Here is a 20,102-nt window from a genome sequence, read left to right as displayed (position 1 = left end):
TCTGGACGTAACTCTTAAGCATAATTTTAGGTAGGCTTAGCTTCTCTGCTACAGAAGTAAGTTTCACAAGGGCAAGCCTCATGATCAAAGGCTTGGAGTCCCTAAGGTTTGAGACAGTATCGGGTTTCTCTGGGTAAAGCTCAATAGTTCCATATTTTTTCTCCCATCTTTCAAGGGACTTTGCCAATATTTTAAAATTTTCTACTCAACATCCTCCAGAATGTATAGAAAGGGTAGTTTTGCATGGGCTACTGTTTGGGTGAAAATAGAATCAATTAGTTGTTGAAGACAATAATCTTTCTAACATCTGGTCTCATATCCCACATTAAGTCTAATCTTGAGGGCTCTTTGCCTTACTAGTGGCCTTCCAGCCATGGCATTCTTACCTATTTAAAAAAATTATTTCATAACAACATTTTGACAGAGCTGTTAGTAGCCATGGGGTGGCCGTTTGGTAAACAAACAAAAAAACATTATGTTATCCCAATACAATGGTCTTTTTTTATGGTCATAAGTATAGTTACTTAATTTTATTTCCTTATTTTTTCTTACTTTAACATTTACGAATTTTTCTTTGTTGTGGTTTACTCATACTTAGAATTGAAAATTGGTTAATAATATTTCATCTTATGGATGTTCACATAGCAAATGCATCATTCTAACTTTATTAGACCTTTCAAAATGCTTTTAATATACTAAATAAGACTTCAAATGTTTTTCATGTTTTTAATCATTTCCTTAGGACTTTCTAGAATTTAGTGGAATTCTGCTGCTGGGATCTCTGGAGAGAACTTCAGCTGCTGATTCCACCCTTTACTAAGTAACTGTCGGCTATTCTTAAGAGAAGCAGAGGCTAGTTTGCATTTTATAGGCTGCAAAACACTTAGTAAATTCACTCAAGAAGGGATTTTGTTCTCTGGATTTTATTTTTAGTTTTGTTTTGTTTTCTGTAAAATTTGGTCTTTTAACTTACATTCCTTTCAGTTTCTCTGTTAGTCCTTTAATAATGCCTTAAAATTATGTAGCTCTTTGGTTTATAACCTACATAATTCCTTTTTGGTTTTTTTAGTACCCCTTTAAGATCAATATACCGATTTTACATGTAAGCAATTATCATTAGTATAAGAAAAATGCTGAAGGTAATCTGTGTTCTAAACAAAGGGCTATGTAAGGTCTTTTTTGGGGGTGCATGATCTGGGGATCGAACCTAGGTCTCCCGCATGGAAGTTGGGCATTCTAACCACTGAACTACCCATGCACCCTTACATAAGGTCTTTTTAATGTCTTCAAAATGGTGTCCCTAAATATCCCTAGATAAATTGATTCCCTGGATCAAGCCATTGGGGAGGCTATTTATCCTTGCCTCCCCCCGACTCCACACCCCAGGTTTTAATCACTAACGTCTCACCATTATTTCATAAGTTTTATAGAACTTTCTTTTAGTTGGTTGACTTATGGCTGAATATATTTGTTATTTCTTCAACATCAACTGTTTTCTGCACTACCACCCTGTATTAGTTAGGGTTCTCTAGAGAAACAGAATCAACAGTAAACGTTTGGAATTATAAAATTTATGAAAGTGCTGTCTGAAAATGTAGAGCTGTATTCCAGTAGCCATGTTTCTTTATGATTGTATAATGACATAACTTTCACAGTGTGACTGTGTGATTGTGAAAACCTTGTGTCTGATGCTCCTTTTATCTACCTTGTCAACAGACGAGTAGAACATATGGAATAAAAATAAATAGTGGGGGAACAAATGTTAAAATAAATTTAGTTTGAAATGCTAGTGATCAATGAAAGGAAAGTGTAAGGGGTATGGTATGTATAATTTTTTTTTCTGTTTTCGTTTTATTTCTTTTTCTGAATTGATGCAAATGTTCTATGGAATGATCATGCTGATGAATCTGCAACTATGTGATGATATTGTGAATTACTGATTATATATGTAGAATAGAATGATCATATGTTAAGAATGTTTGTGTTTCTTGTCTTATTTTTTTTAATTTAAAAATTAATTTAAAAATTAAAAAACAAAAACAACAAAAGAAATAAAAACCTAAAATTGTGAAATTGTAACCCATGTCAAAGTCTGAAATATGTTCTACAACTAATTGTGGTGCTGTGCTTTGAAAATCTGTAGCTTTTTGTATACATGTTATTGTTTATTAAAAAAAAGGAAAAAAAGTCGATTGTGATGATAAAAATATATTTAAGCCCTCTAGCCTCCTATATTCTGGAGCAGCTAGAAGGAAAAATATGAGAGGATTGAATGGTAGTCCACGACAAACTCTGGAATCTATCTTGTAACCACTTGTTGAAGAGTGCTTTGAAAACCTGCTTTTTTGTTTCTTTGCTTTGTAGATATGTTATACTATTCAATAAAAAAAGTTAAAAAAAAAAAAAGTTATGAAAGTGTCTCAGGTAACCGTGGGAATGTAGAGTCCAAAATCTGCAGGGCAGGCTGTGAAGCTGACGATTCCGATGGAGGGTCTGGACAAACTCCGCAAAAGAGGCTTGCCAGCTGAAGCAGGAAGAAGAGCCTATCTCTTCTGAATCCTCCTTAAAAGGCTCCCAGTGATTAGATTAAGCATCATTTATTGCAGAAGATGCTTCCCTTGGCTGGTTATAAATGGAATCAGCTGTGGATGCAGCTGACGTTATCATGATTTGATTCTATGAAATGTCCTCATCGCAACAGACAGGCCAGCACTTGCCTAACCAGACAAACAGGTACCACGACTTGGCCAAATTGACAGGTGAACCTGACCATGACACACCCTCACCTCAATTATTTGTACTGTGAATGGTAAAGGAAAAAGATGAAAAATTTCACTCAGACAATTCCTACATGCAATCTCTTAGTTTTTTCCCCAGTGCTTTATCATGAAAAAATTTAAACATTACCCGTATTCCCGTAGTCTTAAGTTCAACACTGGACATTTTGCCATATTTGTTTTATTTATACATACTGGTTTTTTAAAAATATTTTTACTGATAAAACATACAAATATGAACATTCTTAACATATGAACATTCCATTTTAGGTATGTAATCAGTGACTCACAATATCATCACATAGTTCTGTATTCATCACCATGATTATTTCTTAGAACATTTGCATCACCCCAGAAAAAGAATTAAAAAGAAAAATCTCATAGATACCATATCCCTACCCCTCCCTCTCATTGACCACTAGTATTTCCATCTACCAATATATTTTAACCTTTGTTCCCTCTATTTTTTCCCTATACCTCTTACCACTCCCTTTCATTGATCACTAGTATTTTAATATACTCAATTTTTAACATTAGTTCCCCCTACTATTTATTTTTAATCCATATGTTTTACTCATCTGTCCATACCATAGTTAGAGGGAGCATCAGACACAAGATTTTCTTTGTTTTAATATCTTTTTTATTTAGTTTTAATTGATTTATTTATTAAATATAACAACGAACAAGCACATTCTTACCATATGATCATTCCATTCTTGGAATCAATAACTCACAATATCATCACGCAGTTGTATATTCATCACCATGATCATTTCTTAGAACATTTGTATCAATTCAGAAAAAGAAAGAAAAAACAGAAAAGAATTCATAAATAGCATACCCCTTACCCCTCCCTTTCATTGATCACTAGCATTTCAATCTAAATTTATTTTCACATTTGTTCCCCCTATTATTTTTATTCCATACGTTTTACTCGTCTGTTGACAAAGTAGATAAAAGGAGCATCAGAGACAAGGTTTTCACAATCACACAGTCACACTGTGAAAGCTATATCCTTATACAATCATCTTCAAGAAACATGGCTACTGGAATACAGCTCTACATTTTCAGGCAGTTGCCTCCAGCCTCCCCATTACATCTTGACAAAGTGATATTTATTTAATGTGTAAGAATAGCCTCCAGGATAACCTCTTGACTCTGTTTGGAATCTCAGCCATTGACACTTTATTTTGTCTCATTTCGCTCTTCCCCCTTTTGGTAGAGGTTTTCTCAATCCCTTGATGCTGAGTCTCAGCTCATTCTAGGGTGTGGGGGTGATTCTTAGGCCTAATTTTAAGTAGGCTTAACCTATCCTTTGCAGGGAAAGTTTCTTATGAACAAACCCCAAGATTGAGAGCTCAGCCTATTGATTTGCTGGTCCCCATTGCTTGTGAGAATATCAGGAATTCTCCACGTGGGAAAGTTGAATTTTCCCCCTTTCTGGTCATTCCCCTAAGGGGATTTTGCAAATACTTCTTTAGTCACTGTTCCAATCAATCTGGGATTTATCGGGGAATCACACTGGACAAACCTACAAAATCTCATGCCCTATTTAAGATTCCATGTACTTAAAGTGTTCAGTTATCCTGTCCATATAAATTATATTAGGAAATGCACTAGTCAAAACATAAATTTTGTACTGAATAAACATTTTTTGCCTTAGTCTCACACCGAATTTGAACTTTTAAAATATGAATGACCATTATTTTCAACACCCTGCAATACTGACATTCCTTTATTCTTCCTTATGCAAAAATATTTTTAAATTTGTACATTTAGTCCCTATCATTGTACAGCATTCCTAGTTTATAACCTCTCAGTCTTTATTGTTTATCTTCTCTTCTGGTTTTATATGTGCCCCCAGCCCTCCTCCCTCTAGCCTCCCATTCAGCTTCATTCATACGTACTGCTTTTTATATTTAGATACAATTTTTTTCTGGACCATGGGGAGTCGCAAACATTGAACTTCATTACTAAATACATCAGTATGCATCTCCTAGAAATAAAGTCCTTTTTAAAATAAAACCATAATACTGTTATCATGCCTAAGAAATGATTAATAATGCTCTGGCATTATTTAACATCCTGTCAATTTTCAAATTTTTCCATTTACCTGTGTTTAATCTTAAAGAACAAACAATCTTGGATGTCAAAGATTCCTTGGAAAAAAAGGACACGAAAGATAACCCAAAATTAAGAATCCTGGATCTTTCCCTGTCTTTTATTTTTTTATTTTTTAGCAGAATATCACATAAGTTTATCTCAGATGTGTCAGCAATGTTAAAATCGACAAGTTTAATTCTCAACTGCACCAAGTAAGCTTAGTCATTTAAGTATTTTTAAAGTTATTCCCTCCAAAAAACTGAGGGAGCATTTCCTTTCCACCACCACAACAACGATTTTCCCAATACTTCTATTTTGGAGGCCTTTCAAATGTTAAGTAAACTGCTTTGGGGGTATTTCAGAACTTCCTTACTAACAAATCTGGGCAAGTTATATATTGCATAGATTTATCTGCAGATTCTGTTCTTTAGAACCTAAATCAACTGCCATACAATATAATTTTCACCTATTCACCCCACAGTAAAAACTGTCCTGAAATATGGTCACATTGTGTGATCTTCAAGTTAATAGAATCATTTATTGTATTACCTCCAAGGAGATAATTTTTATTATACACCAAAAGTAACAACTCAAAATGGGTCACTCATTCATTCTTTGCTGATTCGCAGGCATATGAATTACTGTCCGGCTTCTACCTCCTCCTTAAGCGGATGGAATTATTTAATACAAGTTTGATGCAGGACAATTAACCCTTTACATGCATTTATGATTTAGGTTAAGTTATTGTCTAGTGTGGAAAAAAGAAACTATAATGACAGAGCCTACACACTCATTTCAAAATTTAATTTTTTTCCCTCCTTAAAAAAACATGTATTTAATTAGTCATGAGGCAGCTATTCTGTTTTCAATAACCACATTTAGGGATACAATCATAGTTCAGGCAAAATGGTTATAGAAATAGAGGGAGTGTCATCTTAGAAAACTCATTTACATATCAAAATCTATTCTGATATCTGAAGTTCAAAAAAGAGTGCATTATTCAAACTCATGCCTTCTGTAACTCAAGCACTCTTCTCTGGCCAGAGGAACCTGAAGCTTATCCTTGAAGGTTAAATCTGCGTAATAAGAATACTTTCTTCCAAGCTTAGATTTGGACTGTTTAAGAAATTGATGCTCAAGAAACAGCATGGTACTTGTAGTTTTCTACTATCTTAAGATTAGAGCGCTACATATTCACTCATCAACTACCTTCCTTTTTGATATTATTATTGGCACTCAGTAAAACTGTTTGTCTATATAATTTCACATTCTCAAATAAGAATTTAAGATTATAAAATGTGTGCAAACATTTTGTCAATAGCATATTTGGAGAGATGAGACTTTCATACCAGAATTTTACAAAGGAGTATAAGTATTATGAATCAATCTTCCTTTTAAAGTAAAGTGAGAGGAAACTCAAACCCTGTGCACTGTTATAAAATTTGATGGGACATTGTAATTGGCTATCAGTATTGGCAATCTAAAAAAATTTAAATATTGGAGATGGGCCTATGGGAGGAAAAGACAAAATAATTTCAGATGTTTCCCATATTACAGAAATTTATCAACCCATCAAAGCTACTTGTCTACGTGCCAGAAAATTTTCTGGTATAAATCAGTTCTTTCAGTGAGAAAGGTCATAGTGACATATGCGTTATTAACACTTCTGGACTTCTACTTTTCCAAGGATAGAAGCAATACGTTTAACAATTCCACTCTTCCCCAAATCCTTAAAAGTCAACATTGTAGGCACAGAATGTAATCAAATCTGATATGTTCTCCAACAGAGAAGTGATAGCATAGCCATGTTGTCAAAAATATTGCTTTTATATCCTTTCCTGTATATTAAACACTCAGTGGCCACAGGTTTAGCAGCCTGCATTAGCTGACATTTAATGATTTTTTTGTATGTGCCACATCTAAACTTTCTTTTAAGTCCTTCTTAATATGTCCAAGAGAAAACACCTGCTTCAGGTTTAATCAGGGGCATTAACCTATAGGGACATAAACTCCATTTTTGACAGTGCTGACCAAAACTACTCTTGGGGTTCACTGAAGAAAAAGGACAGGAGGGAAAAAGATAAATCACAACAAACCTCTTTAGGTTAGTTAAAGGCCATATCTCTAGCTGAGATATTAAAATAAATTAATCTCCCCAGCCCACATTCTAAAAGTATGTCACTAGTAACACTCAACAGCAGGAAAAAATAACTTGCCAACAACCACGTCCACTCATTAGCAAAAAGCAGTTTAACTCAAATACTGAGACCCAAGTGTAAACACTGCCTAACCAAACTGCCCCACTCACCTCAACCACCAGCAAGGAAGAAAGGAAAAACTACTTAAAGAAACAACAACAAAAGCTTAAGTATTTCTTACAAGGATAATAATGGTCCTGCTCCTGAGACAGTGTTCAGAAGGACTAAAGCTGGAGTGAAGGCAATATTTAGGGCTTAGTATCCCACAAATAGTCTTAAAAAGAAACACAAAGTACCACAAACTTGCTAATTTGTCTATGAATTAGAGAACAAGATATTACTGCTGGCTTCTGAATATACAATATTTTGTAGGCTCGGCCCTTTTATGTGAAAGCAGGACATTTAAAAAAATTAGTTAAAAAATTTGAACTTATTTGACACCCCAATCTTTGGGACCATGTATCTTAACTGTGAAGCTAAACATACCTATATCTTCTTCCTTCAATGAAACCATCTCACGAAAGTTAGAAAACTAAAGCAACCCAAACATGATTAATGCTTAAAGTCCTTGAAAGTATTACAACTTTTAGAGAAAAAAAAGGAAGGAAAGATAGAAGAAAGAGAGAGAAACAAGAATAAGGAGGGAGGAAACTTTAAAAGAAAGAAGGGGAGAAATCAATGGGCCTCTTTTATTTGGTGACGAGCAAGTGCAAGAAAGTTCATTTGTAACTTGTTCAGTTGTCTGCAGTCTGGCCAGGAGGACCTTGGAGTTTTCCTGCAGTATATGCGCATCTGTGGGCTCATCCTCTTATAATAGTCCTTCTTTGTCTCAATAATCTCAAAGCCAAACTTCCTGTGTAAGTCAATGGCCGACTCATCACTGAGCTGGACGTGTAGACAGATGTCAAAAGTGCCATCTTTTTCACAGATGTTTAGGACATGATTTAACATTTTAGTTCCTATTCCTAGCCTTCGGTAGGGCGCCAGATATCCTAGTGCCATGATGTAAAGTCTCCTCTGATCCTGCGAACGAGCCACCCTACAGCACACGGCACCTACTGCAGTAGCTTTGAAATAAGCAGGCTTTGCTAGCTCTCCCACCTCCAGTACATCCTTGTGGAACTTGTCGTTGGAGCTGACTGGAAAGATGACGTGGTCTAATCGCTTCAACTGCTTGCATTTGCGTGGTGTCACAGCTCCCTGCTCCATCGGGCCTTTTGTCTTTGCCCACTGAGGCTGTCCTTACCACGGACATGAACGCAGGCCCCTGTGCTGATTTCTTCACACCCTCAGCTGGGGCCACTCAGCCGCACAAGCCAGGCTACTCTCCCGGGGCAGGGAGCTGGGCCGGTGACCAAGGCCCTGTGGCTCCGGAGGGGCTGAGAGGTGTCCCGGCGCTGCGTTGGTGCGGCTGCTGCCCCATGCATGCACAGGGTGCCAGGACCTGTCAGCCACCCCACCTGCTCCCCGCGCAGGCCTACCTGGTCTTTTAAAGAAAGCCAGAACGAAAGGATTTACCTTCTCTCAATGTTGAACCTCTAAGTAATTCCTTTGTATAATTCCCCCCATCCCCCTCCTAAGAAAACATACAGATGTAGCCATCCCTGATAAGTTTTCTACATAGAAGATTATACGGGTTGGGGTTCTTACTTAGTATCCAGTCTTTCCCCGGCCCCATAAAACAAAACAACAACTGAATTCACATCCTTATGATGAGTTGCATCTTTTCATGATTCACCAATTTTGGGGTTCTTATTGTGTCATATATGATCTCATATAATTTTCACAGCAGCACTTCAGAAGTGGTATTTGTACTCCCATTTTAGAGATGAATGAAGGAAAAAAGAAAACAAAGCTCAGAGATTAAATGACTTGCTAATAGGAGGCAAAAGTGGAATTTGAAGTGTTTTGCCTGATTAACATTGTCATACTCTTTCCACTATATTAGGTTTTGGATTTTTCCAAAGCCTCAAAACCCAGCAAAGGAAGATTCCTGCAAAATAAGTGGAATTTGACACTAACTCTTAATACTTTTCTTCCAAATCAATTTGTCCTTCCTAATGTTTTAATTATTTGCTGGAGGAGCAGTTCTCTTACAGCTGACAAAAGTTTCTGACAATCCTAAACATTTCTCTTTGGTGACACCAGAACTTTAATAACCCCCTCGCACATCCAAAATTGTATAATTTCTCTCTAAATTGTATAATTCTTTATTACTGCAGACTTCATCGTACTCCTTCCACCCATAGTCTGATCTAAGAAGCTGCTTTACTGAACCACTACGTAACCTAGCTGTTTGTAAATCAAGCTGTAGAAGTTAAATGAGTATAATCTCCAAAAACCAAATGGTTGTTGTTAAATTTCTCTTGAACTGCAGTGTATATTTGCAATGTGCTTTCATTCAGCTAAAAATTGCGTCCTACACTAAAGGATAGATACTGTATAATTTCACTATTATGACGCTGGTAAAGGTAATTCACTGTATAATATAAGGGGAACTAGTCATACACACAGAAGCTAGAGATGGAAAAAAGGCTACCCAATGAGATTGAACTCAAATGTAAGGGAACTGATAGAAGTGATGATAACTAATTAGTGGAGTTATAAGCATCATTGCCATATTGAAAGTGAATATGATTGAAAGGGGATGTACAGTGCCATGTATCCCACTGATTAACTCTACAATTATAAATAAGTTCTTGCATGAACAACTTCAAGGTTTGATCTTGTACAAAGAGCCAATAATAGAGAAATATAGGGAGAAACTGAAATTGCATGTTATAGCCAACAGTTAACAGGAAGACGGCACAGCACCAAAGCAATACCAGGGGTAAGTAATTGGGGAGGGGATGGGGGAGAGAAAAGAGATCAGGGGAAGTTTTGATTTGACATTGGGTGAGGCTGTGTTTATCAGTTCTTTGTCTCTTTAGACCAATGAAAATTGTCTAAAATTGAGAGTGCTGCTGATTGTACAACCAAGTGAGGACACTGTAAGACATGGTTTGTTTATTTTGGTTAATGCCCAATGAATGGAGGCAGCAAAGGGTACAGTGACTGACAAGCCAAAAGGCAAATGATGAAATATCGTGTGGCTACAAAAAGGAAGGATGTCATGAGGCATGCAACGAACTGAATGAAACTTGGGGACAACGTGTTGTGCAAATAAGCCAGAAACAAAAGAACAAATATGCCATGATCTCTTTCAGAAAATACTTGAAAGAAAATTGGAGCCTAGATTGTAAGCTCTTATAGCAGCCACACTTAGTCTGAAGCTGTATTTCTAGATTCTGAGACACTGAGCTATATGTGTATAAGCTGCTATTTCTCTGAAACTTTGAGACCCTCTGAGGCAAGACCCGCTGTGACAGCTGAGCCTCAGAAATGGCATTCTGCAGCCCTGAAAGTTACATTCAATGTATCGTTACTAAATTCAATAACAATTAAAGTAACTGAAAAAGAGATCAAATTTCAATTCGAGTTTTAAACGAAGCCAATGGCTGGAACTAAGGTAAACCAGAATACAGGGTAAAAGGTGATAGTGTTTGTACTCTAGAGCTTCAACTACTGTATGAGACCAAAGGCAGAGAGGTTTATTGTGTCTAGAACCTAAATTTTCTGTAACACACACTCTAAATCAACCTGTCTGGATAGTTCATTTAAACAACCCAAAATTCATGAAGCCAAGAATGGAAACAAGGCTTTGTAATTCTGTATAGGTTAATGTAAAACCTGGACACATCTCAGACTATGGTGGGCTGATAATTTTAAAATACTGGCAGGAAAAAAAATATTGGTGGAGTCCTTTTGAGGGATCGGAAAAAAATATATAGAACTATTAAATTTTCCAATTCAGAACTCCCTCCCCCACCCCAGTATCCTCTCAAACATTGGGGACTCTACTCTCCAAAAATAGGCCAAGCCCTTGATTTTAAGGCTTGTCCTTGTGAAACTTATCTCAGTATTGGAGAAGCTAAGACTACTCTATAATGAGACCTAACAGTTGCTTCCAGGAAACTTCTGTTGTTCAGATGTGGCCTCTCTCTCTCTGTAAGCCCAGCTCTGCAAGGAAAATCATTGCCAACCCCCACCCCCACCCCATGTCTCACATACACACACTTGGTACATAATATTCAGTGTGAAAATCTCCTTGACAATGTGAGGCATGGCTCCCAGGGATGAGTGGTCCTGACACTGTGGGATTGACAACACCAACCCTGACCAAAGCTGTGGGGAGAGGGGGGAGAGGGGCAGGCAGAAGTGTAACAAAATAAGGCAATCTTATGCAAACTTCAGTTAGACATCGCTAATTCCTATGGTTTGCCGAACCCCAACCAATATCATTACTGTTAACTCTTAAGAACACCTAGGGCTCTAGCTGAGACCCTATAAGTTTCATGCACTAAGTTAATTTTCCTGAAAATTGTAACCTCCAGAGCCTTCCTAGGCCAAATAAATCCTGAAACCCAGAAGGACCAGCCTCTCCAAGATTATCAACTAATTATAGCCCCCCTACCCCTTAATGTTGACACCCCTTATCAACATGAAAAAGAATGGGCATTGCCCAAAGATCCCTATAGATTGGGAGAAGGATCAAAGGAGGAGGAGGAGTTATAACAGAGAAGATGGGATTTAACAAATGAGTATGACTGCTGAATCATTATATTGATATTTCTTTTAGCCTCCAGTGTTTTGGAGCAGCTAGAAGTAAAAATCTGAAACAGTGAAATGGTAACCTATAACCAACTCTGAAATCTGCTCTGTAATTACTCGTTAAAATGTACTTTGAAATTTATCGTTTCTTCTTTCTTTTCTTTGTATATACATTATAATTTACAAGTTAAAAACATTTAAAAAAAAATTCACATCCTAGACTGCTAGTGTGGCATGATAAAGCACAGACTCTGATAGTTTAGGTTTCAATGCTGGTGCATGACAATTGGGCAAAATTCATACATCTAGATACATTAGTTTTCTCATCCGTGAAATAGGGATGAGAATATAATTCTCACAGAATTGTTGTGAGGATTAATGAGTGAAAATGCCCAATATGCTTATGCTGGCACAGAACAAGCCATTCCGCCTCACCTACCCCAGCTTTAACATCTGTTTGTAAACCTTTAAAGAAGACTGTCCTTCGGGACTGCTTTCTGTTTCAGTTCTAATGGATATGAACAAGGAACCTGGATTTATACTAAGTACTTTTAATTATCTGTTACTATAAAATTTATCCCTTCTGATCATGATTTATACTTTGTACAGCTACTACTTATATGTCTAAATGTATGTACCGATTCTTCAGATATCTGATTCCAGCTTGACAGTTTTGTGTTTGTATGTTCCTGTCATACATTAGCTGACTCTAAGCAGTGGAGGTTTGGTTCACATCCCTAAGTTACACAGCACTTCTTTTCTGCATTGTATTGAGGGTTCATTCCAGGGTTGGTGTTCTCTAGATGGAAGCACATGTCTTTTGCCTGGGTCAGAAGATTTGGAATAGCACAAGCATTTATTCAGTGCTGAATTAGGAGAACAATTCAATTAGTCAAAACAAGCATTTGTATTCATTATCCTGAACAAAACCCAGAATAAATGGGAACATTTCTAGCTGCTTAGACATTTTGCTAATTGCTATTTCTGCTATATAAAATGAAATGACATTTACAGTGACTATTTAGAAATAATTTGTAGCATGAATATTTGAAGCTCAGTTCTTTCACAAAGGAAAACTTTTAACCTTTGCTCTCCATTCATTTGGCAATTATTTATATATCCAGGCCTTGTGCCAAGTACTGATTAGATGAGTAAAAGACGAGGTCTAATTAACAGTAAAGACCGAAGCATACTACTAGTAAAATGCTAGATGAGAGCCCCCATCAAATTCCACAATTCTGTGGTTTGCAAAATGGGGGAGTAAAGGATGTTAGTATTTTAATTTTATAGATAAGAAAATTGAGGCTTGGGAACAAGTAACCTTCCAAGACCAAACAACTGGTTAATGAATGGGCCACACCGGGCCTGGACTTCAGAGCTACTGATTTTAAGTCCAGTGCTTTTCTTCTACTTCATTTTGCAATCTTTCTTGATGCTATTTGATGACAGATGAATACAGTGAAAATTTTCACTTAATGAATATCTATTGAGTATCTGCTATGTGCCAGGCATTGTTCTAGGTATTGTGAATGCAGCTGTAGAATAGGCAAAGATTCCATCTTCATGGAACTTACATTTTCATGCTGAGAATAAGCAAATGTATTATGGTGATGATTATCATAAAGAAAAAGAAGGCAAGCTAAGGAAGTAGAGAGTGATGGTGGCGAGGAGAGGGATATGAGTGCTGTTTAATAAAGTGGATAAGGAAGGCATCTCAATGAGATAGCGCTTAAGCAGAGACCTGAAGTAAATGACAGCACAGCAGCCAGGCATCTCTCTGGGGGAAGGGCTTACCAGTTGGTGAAAAGCAGTGCAAAGGTCCTGAGGCAGGAATGAGCTTGCATATGTTTAAAGATCAGCCAGAAGGTCAGTATAACAAGTGAGCGAGGAGCAGCTAGAATCTAATTCACAGTATTCAGTAGAACAACATGACTGCTAACTGAAAACTGCAATTAAAATATTTTTATGGCCTGAAATACAGTAAACTTATTTGGTGGAAGTCCAACCTTCCACTGCCTCTAACTTCTGAACACATATATATAATTTGTGATGAAAATGAAATATATACAAACAACATATTTGAGTAGTGCTACAAAGTATACACTATTTTGAGACATTGAGGATTTTTTTTTAATCCCATTTTTACAGATGAGAACCCTTGTGCTCAGAATATATGCATTTTGACAAAAGTTGAGGCAGTACATGAGGCAGAACTAGAATTCTGATCTTCTGAAGCAGGGTTTACTGTTCCTTTCTCTGTTCTGTCCTTATCAGGTAGCTTTGGGAAGCAGAAGATGAGTCACTGAACTCTAGAAGGAAGGAAATTCAGGAAAAAGTTGTCCAGATTATTCATACATTCAATAAACACTTTAGTTAGGGCCTACTTTATGCCAGATACTCAGCCAGCTGGGGACATAAGGATGAATGAGACAATAGCCCTTTCTTCAAGGAACTCACAGTGTCCAACACAGAAGACAAATGGAACCTTGAGTATAACTCAGTGTGACAATATCTAGAGTAATATACAGGCACGTCTTATTTTATTGTGCTTTACTTTATTGCACTTCACAGATATTGTGGGTTTTTTTTACAATTTGAAGGTTTGTCAAGCAAATCTATCAGTAGCATTTTTCCAACAGCATATGCTCACATCCTGTCTGTGTCATATTGTAATGAAGAGATGGACATTGTTGTTGTTTTAGACATAATGCCATCGCACTCTTAGTAGACTATGGTATAGTGTACACATAAATTTCATATGCATTGGGAAACCACAAAACTCATGGGACATGCTTTATTTGGAATTTGCTTTATTGTGGAGGTCTGGAACCCCAACAGCCATATCTCTTAGATTATGCCTGTACGTATATATCACCTGGTAGCTTTTCACTAATCCATCAATTGGGCAAAGCTAGCACAGATCCTGGTACATATGAGACACTCACATGTTTGTTAACTTACTTGTTTTCCTTAGGCACTGGGGGCTTTCTTTTAAATTTACCTGCCTCAAATCGCTCAGTGATTAGTCATATCTTTGAAAATCCTTAGCTTAGTTCATAAGACCTTTTATGATCTGGCTCATGCCTACATCTCCAGCTTCATCTTCCACCTCCCCCTACCCTCTAGTCATATCAAATCATATGACCTCTTCATGCCTTCACATCTCCTGTGCCCTTGACTAAAACATCTTTCTCCCTTTGCACCAGCTCCTGCTCAGTTTAAGGATGACCTTGGTGAAGCCATATGTCTATTATAGTACAGATCGCGTTGTACTATAGTTCCCAGTTTTTGTGTCTGTGCCATCTAATCTTTGAGCTCCCTGGAGGCAGAATTTATTTCTTATTAATCAACGCTATTTCCTCAAGGCTGTCTCAGAACCAAGCAAAGATGGGCAGGAATAATCAACGTCACTGAGCTGCTGGGTGAGCCACATACTCTCCTAGGTTTTCAAAGTGAAATCATGCATAAATCTGTCAAGTGGGAACCGGGGAGAGTGGATTCCTTTGCCTGGTGTCAGTGGTGGCAGCTGCGAAGAAGGAAAGAGAGTAGTTTCTGGGTGCCTGTCATTTCTAAATGCCATCAGTCTCCACCTAGTTTTCTAAGCTGGAATCTTATAATCACCTCTTTTTCCTTCTCCTTTACTTGCTAACTGCCTCCCCTTCATCCTCCCGCCATCTCATCAGTCACTGAGTCCTGTCAGTTCTACCTTTAAATGTCCCTGAAGCCTGCTGGCACTTTGCCATTGCCCTTTGCCAATTCTCCGGTTCAGGTCCTCATTATCTCTCATCTGGAATCGATAGCTCCTGACTGGTCTTGCTTTCATTCTCCCTCGCCCTTCATTCCACCTCTCATTTATCCTCCCCAGTGCTGCAGGAGCATGCTTTCCGAAGCAGATCTGATCATGTCATCGTCTTGATCAAAGCATCCTAGGGGACACCATGACTTGCAAGAAAAAATTGAGACTCCTTAACCTCCTCCATCTTGTACCTACCAGTTTTCTCTATTCAGCTTCACTCTAGCCCTCTGGAGAGAGCATAGGTTCCTGAAATCACACTGTCAAGCCTTTACCCATGCTCTTTCTCTGCCTTGTGCTCTTACTCCTCTCCTACCCTTCAGATAAACTGCCACTCATTTTTCAAGACCCAACTCATAGGCCCCTACATCTAAAAAGAGCCATGTAGGGTGAATTTATGGAGAGAGAAGGCTATTAAGGGAGAAAGAAATAAAGGGTCACAGTTGTAAGGTTTGGTAAATATTGATTAATGCACTTAACATGTAATAGTACAGTTATTTGTGCATTTGTCTTTCTCTCAATTGTTACCTCCTGGAGGACAAGAACAGTGTTTTGTATTTATATCCTTAGCATACAGCATAAATGCTCAATAAATGTTTGTTAAATAAATGAAGGGGTGAGGGAGGTACAAACTTAACTTTCACACATCATCTCATCTAATTTTATCCTCAAAACAACCATTTGAGACAAGCACCATTTGCTGAAAAGGAAACAGGCTCAGAGGGAGTAAGTATTTTTTTCAGGGTCATGGGCTTGTAAGGGCTGGAGCTATGTTGGAACCTCGATCTGTCTGATTCAAATCTTTCCTGTATAGAATGGTACCCAGCCAGGGGTGGCCTAGCCCCCACTCCAGGAACATTGGGCAATGTCTGCAGATGTTTTTGGTCATCATGACTGGGAAGGGCTAGCAGTAGCATGCAGCAGAGACAGGTCTGGAATGCTGCTAAACATCCTACAGTGCCCTGGCAGTACCTAACAACAAAGAATTATCTGGCCAAAGTATCAATAATGCTGAAGTTGAGAAACCCTGCCCTATACCATGTGAACTCTACTGAATAGCACATAGTCAAACTAAATGCATCCATGGGGACTCAGACTGGGCTGAAAGAAGCCTTAGGAGGTTGGCACCAGTTGTGAGCCTTTGGCACTGGTGGGAAAAAAAAAAAAGACTATTCTGTCCAGTTCCTGACCTGCTTCCAATTTTTTGGTTCTTTCTCGATTGCAGCCACTGAGTCTTTCTTCTTCATTTTTTCTCTTCCTCAGTAGACTCTAATTGAACTTGGGAAAGACAACCCAGAAAGCTCCAACATTTTTTAACCCTTTTCTAATTAGAAGATAGAGTCAGTGTAAAAGAAGCTGTAGGTTTCAAACTGATAATATATCTAGAATCTGGGAACAAAGACAAAAATCTCTGAATCTGACAATAAAAAATGGATGAGATTAATCACTGCGATAATCTTCCCAGAAAATAACCCACCCAAGAAATTCTTGGTGTTCTAGTTTGCTAGCTGCCGGAATGCAAAATACCAGAAACAGAATGGCTTTTAAAAAGGGGAATTTAATAAGTTCCTAGTTTACAGTTCTAAGGCTGGGAAAATGCCCCAATTAAAACAAGTCTATAGACATGTCCAATCTAAGGCATCCAGGGAAAGATACCTTGGTATCTTTCATTGGCAAGAAAGCCAATGAAGTTCAGGGTTTCTCTCTCAAGTGAGAAGGCACATGGCAAACATAGTCAGGGCTTCTCTCTCATCTGGAAGGGCACATGGCAAGCATGGCGTCATCTGCTAGTTTTCTGTCCTGGCTTCCTGTTTTATGAAGCTCCCTGGGAGGTGTTTTCTTTCTTCATCTCCAAGGTGGCTGGCTCATGGGCTCTCTGTTTTGTTGTTCTGCAGCATTCTCTGCTCTCTCCAAATCTCCTTTATTCTCCAAAATGTTTCCTCTTTTATAGGACTCAAGAAACTTATCAAGACCCACCCAAATGGGTGGAGACATGTCATCACCTAAGCCAGCTAAACAACCACTCTTGATTAAATCACATCTCCAGGGAGATGACCTGATTACAGTTTCAAACATACAGTATTGAATAGGGATTATTCTGCCTTTACAAGATGGGATTTTGGTTAAAACATGGCTTTTCTAGGGGACATACATCCTTTCAATCCTGCTACTGATAAAATTTAGCTATTTCCTAACCTCAGTCAGGTTCCAGAATGCCTCCCCATAAAAGAGAACATTTAAAATGTAATTTGGGTGAGATAAACAGTAATCTAGGAAATTATAAAGTGTGTGTCTTGGGTGATGTCTAAGAGGGGAACTTTTAATGACTCAGAAATGTAACTGCCTGAATTGTTGGGTTCGTTCATTTGTTTGTTTTCTCAGCATAATAAACTCTGGAGGACAGATTCAGGTTTTATTGCATGGGTATCTCTGGAGCAGAGCTGTGGATGAGCCATTCCCACCCTAGAGAAGGGTGGGGAATTATGGAGTGGTGGGGGGAGGGGAGGGTGACATAGATACTGTCTCTAGTGAAGGAATTCTTAATCAGGAGTGAGTCCAAGAACCCTTGTTGTGTACACAATTGTGTGTGTGCATTTTTCTGTGGGAATGCCTGTAGTATTCATCAGAGGGGGCCATGAGTTCCAAATAGTGAAGCCCTCTGCCTTGGTGATAGAAACACTCAATTATAATGATTCAGCAGTCATACTCATTTGCTAAATCTTATCTTCTCTGTTATACTCCTCCTTCTCTTTAAGTAACATATACACATAAAAGCAATAAATTTCAAATTAAATCACAAAAAAAAAAAAGAAAAAAGAAAAAGAAACACTGCTGCTGGGGACAATTAAATGGAAATAAAATAACCCAGGGAAGGCAAGGGAAGTGAATTCCTTCTATGGAGAGAGAACTGTGTTTCTTTCAGACTTTAGATTTACTATTTTATTATATCAGGTTGTGTGTGTACAAGGCCCCTTCACATACATGAGAAAATTGGGAGTTCAGCGTGCAGTGAAGAGATGAGCTGTGAGCAAGCATCAATGCAGAACAGAAATCCAAACTCAAGGAAGCTGGAGAAAAGTGCAGAGGGTAATGAGAGGACGTGGAGAGAATGCAGGAGTTGTGGGGTGTGGGGGTGGGGAGAGAATATTAAATTATAGATAGAGAGAAGAATATTAAATTGTTCTACTTATGCCAAGATCAATGCTGATTTTAGATTCCTTAGATGCCCTGGTGTAGCTGACATTCAAGGTAGGAGAAGGGTCTGGGAGGCTGAGTTCTAGGAAATAGACCAGGCAATTAACATGTGGTCCTTCATTGTCAAAGTCTTTTCAGTTGTAAATTATAGAAACCAACTTTGGCTAAAGGATTTACTCAAAGAATCCTGGGTAGTTCATAAACACCAAGGAAAGAGCCGAACAAGGAAACCTGGGGATATGGGAATTTGGTTGGTCCCATGGCAGGGGACCCAGCTCCAGGGCCTCAAGTCTCCCAATCTCTGGGTTCAGATTTTAAATTTCCAGGAGAGAATTTTGCTGTTGGAGTCATTCCAGAGAAGAGGAAACTGGAAGCCAAGAAATCATTCCAGTTGTCGCCAATCACAGTCATTAGCATGATAAGTTTGGGGGCAGGTTCCATCCATATCTTAAAAATAGTGAGGGAAACCAAGATGAGTACCCAAGTCTTCCAATGGCCACTGAGACACTGTCCTGGCCTGCAGGGCCTTTCTAGCTGAGAGACCAAAGAAAGTGCTAGGTATGGACTGAGAAATGAACTTTTTTACTGGAATTTAGTTACAGGAGTAAAGGAGGAAGTTAATCAGGCAATCACACTGCTCCAAATTGCTCAGGTGAAAGCACTCCGCACTTAGGCAGGAATCAGCAGGGCCAGTTATAGGGGCCAGAGACAAAGACATTCCGTTGAGTGTGAGAACATGGGTATAGCAGAGGGGTCTCGTGAACAACGGTAGGATTGATTATGGTTTGTGTGCACTGGGGAAGGATTACAGGTTGCTTTGTACATAACACTAAACACAATAACATCACAGGGACTTCAGGAAGGAGGTGGGGTATAGATGAACTTCCTACGCAGAGAAGGACCTGGCCTCTTGCATACCTTGACCTGTACATTCCTCCTTCCGTAAGGAGCTCAGCTTAAACACTAACTGACCCAAGTCATGCAAGTGGCTGCATACTTGCAAATTTTACAGAGACTTAGGGTATGCCAAATCCCAATCAAAACCATTCCTCCAATCCTAAAGAATACCTGGGGCATTAAATAAGATTCTACAAACTTTCCATGCACTAGGGTAACTTTCCAGCAACCTACAACCTCCAGATGGGTCCCTGGATCATTTAAGTCTTGAAATGCAAAGGGGTCAGCCTCTCCAGAACATCCCCCTATCCCATATTATTGACAGCCTCTTCCAACATGAAAAAGTTAGAATGGGCATAGCCCAAATACCCCTAAAGAGTGGGAGAAAGATCAAAGTTGATAGTGGAGTTATACAGAAAAGGTAGGGCTTAAAAAATGAGTATGAGTGCTGAATCATTATACTGATATTTCCTTTAGCATCCAGGATCT

At 38.3% G+C, this 20,102-nt stretch overlaps 1 pseudogene; it reads right to left on the bottom strand.

Annotated features, from left to right (window-relative positions):
• Positions 1-7,753: 7,753 nt before the first annotated feature.
• Positions 7,754-8,287, bottom strand: LOC143680169 (N-alpha-acetyltransferase 50 pseudogene; annotated as a pseudogene).
• Between the last annotated feature and the right edge of the window lie 11,815 nt (positions 8,288-20,102).

Source organism: Tamandua tetradactyla, chromosome 4 (assembly GCF_023851605.1).
Source record: "Tamandua tetradactyla isolate mTamTet1 chromosome 4, mTamTet1.pri, whole genome shotgun sequence".
Classification (NCBI taxonomy): Eukaryota; Metazoa; Chordata; class Mammalia; order Pilosa; family Myrmecophagidae; genus Tamandua; species Tamandua tetradactyla.
This window is presented reverse-complemented; position numbering and strand designations above follow the sequence as displayed.